The sequence below is a fragment of the Abramis brama genome, assembly GCF_963993115.1.
Source record: "Abramis brama genome assembly, chromosome: 20".
In the NCBI taxonomy this organism is placed as follows: Eukaryota; Metazoa; Chordata; class Actinopteri; order Cypriniformes; family Leuciscidae; genus Abramis; species Abramis brama.
Window position 1 is genome coordinate 22,685,929 of NC_139982.1, and position 6,000 is coordinate 22,691,928.

At 39.1% G+C, this 6,000-nt stretch overlaps 1 protein-coding gene across 2 annotated transcripts in view; it reads left to right on the plus strand.

The window, feature by feature from the left end:
- Positions 1 to 5,781, plus strand: part of LOC311070503 (uncharacterized protein) — a 113,200-nt gene extending 107,419 nt beyond the window's left edge. For both annotated transcript variants that reach the window (XR_014603677.1, XR_014603678.1), the window contains one exon: positions 5,670 to 5,781. The gene's annotated coding sequence lies outside the window, so the exon portion shown is untranslated. The remainder of the gene's footprint in view (positions 1 to 5,669) is intronic.
- Positions 5,782 to 6,000: the final 219 nt, after the last annotated feature.

A 6,000-nucleotide genomic window follows, 5' to 3' on the forward strand; every position in this document is an offset into this window, starting at 1 on the left:
ATACTTAAAGTATACTAAGTTTACTTGAAGTTGTTCCAATTTAGTACACAAAAGTACACTAAGTACACTTAAAGTTATGCTTTACTACAATTTAATTACAATTAAAATAAACTTAGTACAACATTAGTTTGTTTCAAAATAGCACACTTCAAGTTAACTAATCATTAACACACTTGAAGTATACTAAATTAGTTTGGCTGCAAGTATACTTAGCATTTTTTTTGTTCACTAGGGTAAGCATGAACCAAGCCAACCAGCTATGGGGTAAATCATAACATTACAAACTTTGATTTGAAGCAGCTTTAGTGAGGGAAAAACCTACAATCCCCTGACGCATTTTGAAAAGAAAAATCTAATTAAAAACTATGGAGAAATTTAAAACTACTAATTTATATATACTGTATATTATTTTAAGTTTATTGCAAAATATGCATATATATATATATATATATATATATATATATATATATATATATATATATATATATATATATATATATATATATATATATATATATATATTTAGGGAGACCGACTCGATTACATCATTCACAGTGCTTCATGGTAGTGGGCGGAGCTAAAGGGTTATTTTGGCACTGTTGCTTTTTCAACTGTCTGATTGGTGTAATTTTCTGCACAGCATCATGGGTAATGTGGTTTTCACAACTAATTCTGCTGTTAAACACAATTATTTTAAAACTAAGTTGAAATGATGCTGGCTGACAACTTCAACAGAACCAAATACGATCGTTTAACAACCTCGTAGCTAATAGTAAAGGTTTTATAACTTTCAAATCTAATGGTTAATGGCTATACTGTAATCACCATTTTATTTAAATAAATAAATAAACAAACAAACAAATTAATTAACGCTACAATATGTAATTTTTTCGCCGCTAGGGGTCGTTAATCTCTTACAGTATCAAAGGCGTAGGTTGATGACGCATAAGCAGAATTATGGAACTTGCCGTCATGCCGAAGGATCTAATAATGTTTATGGATGAGTGAATACATTGATGTTTTTAACATGACTGTGGAATGAAGCAGGTCGCGATTGCTAATAAGAGACAGATATCAGCACCACACACAGTCCCGCGGATATAAAGGAATAAGGACATTTCATTCTACCGAACTACCCACAAGTGCTGAAATCCTACTCACACAGGTCAGTTTATTTGACGAATTAAACTTGTGAGGTAATGCAGCGCTGTTTCACTTGGTCTACATTATCACACTAAACTGCATTTGAGTGTGTTGAAAGTTATAATGTTTTTCTATGTGTTAGTTTATCTGTATGAGACTAGCAGTAAGCTAGATCAACATTAGAATAACATACTGATCATATTCTAACATTTCATCATGTTGAGCTATATAACATTGATTTGTTTTATGTACATTTGCTCACCTGTCTAATAAAGTGCATGCAGGAGCGTGCATGCAGGAGTGCATATCTACGACTCTGTCAAGTAGAAATTTGTCATGGACGTGGAGCTCTCGGCATCTCGAAAACGCCACGCTGATATTGATCCTTGTTTTAGTTCTCCTTTTGTCCCAAAGTCTGGTTGCCATAGTCCATAATGTTTGAATGAAACAACAACAGCGTGTGCGTGCCGCTAGTCATAACGTGGTTGTCCAGATCTGTCGCCATGGTTACTATGGCAGTACGAGCGGAAATCAGGGATAACGCGGATATTACGTCATTGATGGGCGACAAGTGGGACAGGGCGACAGGGACGAGACATTATTTAAAATTGGAATTTCTCTGAAATTAAAAATCTTTGGGAACTTTTGGGATATTGTTAGGAAATATATCACACTGTGCAAGTGATTTTTGGAGATTTGATTACAAAAATCTTACATATTATAGCTTTAATTGCAGTGATAGTAGAGTTGATAGTTCTTGGTGTCAGATTGAAAAGAAAATAATGGTATCACCCATCCCTAACACCAGTGTTTTAACTGTAGTTAGATCAGAAAAGAATTTGCAGTGACATGACAGAACACAAATACTTGTCTTTTTATGTAAAGTCAAGGATGGGGTATAGAAATTAGTTCTTAGTTAGAAATGAGTTGATCTAGATATCATCAATGATCTAGATATCATCTCCCTGAGATGAGCTCCTCTGGGCAGGGTGGCGATTGTTCAGCATTGAGGACAGGCCTGTGGTCCCTCAACGGGCACAGAAGCACCAGCGTACATACCAACATGCCACAGTGATAGTTGAACATGTCCCAGAGCGAGGGCCAAGCAGCGAGCCCACCCAGCTCAGTTGGCCCTCCGCAGTCTACCTTCCGCGTTCCTGGTGGGGTCCGGCCGAGGATCAAGGGCAGGCCTCGCGTCAGGGGACACGATTATGAGTGCAGGGGCCCGGCCATCACTTTCAAGCTCTGGCCCAGGAGTGTAATTTCATCAAACGCTATTTCCTGCAGATAAGACCCAAACATTTCTCCTCTTTTCTTATTTTTAGGGTGGGAGGGAGCAGGAGTGATTGACATGATTTCCAATGTGAATCATCTGTAGCTAGAGGTATTGCAACGTGTATTGCAAAGTTAAGGCTCATCTGCCAATGTATGTGTACAAGTACATGCTTTATGAATAGCCGCTTATCTATGTTTCGTTGTGTTCAGCCCCTTTCCATTCAAACATAACGTAACTCCACTCTCTAGCTCTTTAATAGCTTAATCAGGCCCGTATTACACTATTACTTTACTCACCCAAGACCCTGCAAATTGTTTCCAGCTTTGAGTAAAATCAGTTAAGATCGTTTGCAGGCCCCGATAGGAAGCCGATTTTAATTTAGCGTATTTGGTCCTTGTTCTCTCTCTTTTGGTTTTGTGTTTAGACTAGAGAGTCCAGTCCATGACTCCGATTTTTGCCTTATCTAACTTTGTTTGACCTCAGTAGCATGTTCCTGGCTGTTGGCATTCCCACAGTTGGAATTTAAAGGAAAGTGTGTTGTGTCAATGAATGTGAAACATTAGGAGCTCATCTGAATCTGAACTGAATGATGCTGTCACAAGGGAAAGGAGGACAGGCATACGAGGACAAACATGGTACTTCCTTCCACGTGCCTCTGCCGTGATCCCAATCATTCATAAATTTGCACACCCAGGGAGGTTTGGAAGTCTGTCCATCCTGTTCATTATCTGGAGGCCTCTGGCCATTAGGCTGGAATGAGAGACCATCACACAGGCTCATCTCCAGATAGCGTCATGGTCCGGATGGGATGGAGACCTGAAAGCCCCAACAGTTCTCTTTTCCGCTGGCTCTGTCTCAGTTCATCACTCCCTGCCCGCTTTCATCTGGCCTCACTCTCTTTTCTCAGTTTATGGCCTTCCATGTCAACACTCTTATGGAGCACTTATTGTACACTGGCATCGATTCACAGTCCACTTCATAGATTTTGATACTGTTGTTGAATTGGAATGCCTAATGCCTATATTATAAACAGTACATTACAGGCTGAACTGAACTCATTTCATAGTTGATGAACTGTACACAGATACTGAACAGAACTGAATCAACACCGAACTGAGCTAAATATTGACACTATTGTTTTCTGTATAGCTGTTTTACAGCAGAATTTAAATTTGTCTCATATTTGGTAAAGTTTACATCATTGATTTGTTATTTTCCTGTTTATTATTGTGAAGCTGCTTTCAAACAATCTGTATTGTATAAAAGGCTATAAAAAATGAAGGTGACTTGACATTACCACTTTACATGTTTTTCCGCTTTCTTTTCTGTTGATTCTCAAACAGATGAAAAAGTGGACCAGTGATTCCCAACCAGCACTTGATTTTGCTATAAAATTCATAATTCATTTTTAAGGAGAGAAAACAATATGGGTTTCAGGTTTTTGCAATTTGTGTGAGTGAGAGTTGTAGTGGAACATGGTCATATATATATATATATATATATATATATTTATAAAACGGTTAGTTCCAATCCTTGATTCTGATTGGTCAATAGCTGTGCTTTATTCACGATAAAACACGGCTATGACCGCTTCACCCAACGGTTCTATTTATCACTGCGCCCTTAGCAACACCCTTAGCAACAACAGTGCTGAGCCCCAACGAAAGAGAACCGCGTTAAATATCACCACAGTGGAGCCGACTGAAATGAGACAAATATTTAATGCGTGCACAATAAACGGAGATGTTCAAATAAATTTAAATAAACAACAATAAAAAAGTATCTCTTGTTAGGCAGCATTTTAGCAACTAAATTAATAACATTAATAAAATAGATTAAAGACCTAACTGTTATCAAAATATGTGCCCTTGTGTTTTTATTTAGGCTATGTAAATATTTAGTTTAGTGCAGAGAGAAAATAACGGAATAAACAAAAAAATAAACGTTTTCTCACGCTGAGAGATAAGCTATGCCTATTTGTGTGAGGAAATTTCACAAATATTGTGTTGTAAAAAATAAAAAGAATGAGACAAAGTTGGAGAACGGTTTGTTGTTTTTATTTGAGCTTTCATGCATATTACACATTGGAACGTTGTTGTTCACGGTCAGGGACTATTTTTTTCTAGCGGAAGGAATGCTTTTATTGATTTAACTTCATGAAAGTTGCACTAATACATTTTTTTTTTTACTTTAATATTGTGTGGTAACCGTTTTATAAAAAGCAATAAGGTACTCGAGGCAAGTGCTGTATCGTGAATAAGTAACGGCTGAAGGGGTTGCAGGCACTCCGCTTCGCGTCGGAGCACAGCCTCTCGTACCTTATTGCTTACATAAAGACTCTGTACAGAGGTAGATTTATGCAACACTTCACAAATGTACAGCGTTCTTGCTTTTTCATCTCAGATTCTGTATTTCTCAAACTGCACCAGTTCATAAAAAAACAATATGGATGCTAAATTAACTAATATGAGTTCATAGGAACACATTTCTAGTGTGGTGTTGATGAAAGGGAATTTGAGCCTTTTTGATGGGGCCGTGGGGTAAATACAACAGTGAAGGTTGGGAATACTGGTATAGACTGCGCAGCCACCATCTTTCTTTCTGCTTTCCAGTGCTCATGCATATCAGCACTCATGAGCGAGAGCAGAAAAGGAGGGGATATTTTCAGTTTTCAGATATAGGGCCATGGTCTTTCTCATCCTCTCTGTCTCTTTTGACTTCTGTCTCTCGCTTTTGTCTGTCTTCCTGTCTTGTGCACCTTCCTCTCTCGCTCTCTCTTTTCTTTCCTTTTGACTGTTTCACCGAATGACTGCTCTGCCTTGGCCTCTCTCCATTTCTTAATGTCTGCCCCTTTTATCTCAGCCTCAGCCATCTGTACCATTCTATGTAGAACATTTCACAATTTCCCCCCTCAGTCATCTCAAAGATTCGCCTCTCTCAGCAGACTCTGTTCTGAAAGCCCAACTCGCCAAAATGTAAATAGTGCAGAGGCTTTCTCATTACCTCACTGGGTATTTTTAGGTGCCTCTTAAGAGCAGACACAAGAGAAGCCCATAACTCACAAGGAAAATCGTAGACAAACCAAAACAACAATGCACCGACTACAGTAAAGCAGTGCAGTGAAGCATGTGACAGTGGGCTGCAAAACTACATGTAAAGAAGTCAACTTTGTCCTTATTCCTTCCCTCATTTTTCCGTCACATTTGAAAGCGTTTTGAGAAGTTAGTAATGGTCTTGCTTTCCATTGTAGTGTGGGAACAGGAGTTGGTGTCTGAAGAGAGATCATAGTTGTCATCACATCATCCATCGCTAACCCATCCATGTGCCTCTCCCTCTGCTGGTACGAAGTGTCCCAGTCGGCGTCAACAATGTCTTTGAGGAAAGGAGGAAGTTTTGCTCTGTCTGCTGTGTCTGCGGGGCTCAGCTTTAACGGGGTGTTCCCTCCCTGGTTCTTCTCCAGCAAAATTACCTTCAGCTGCAGTCGGAGCCAGAAGATGACACACATCTGGGAGTCTGGGCCCAAAGCCGAGGTGGAGGCTCGGTCTTGATGCTTCTGCTTATGCTGTAGTCATCATGAGGCT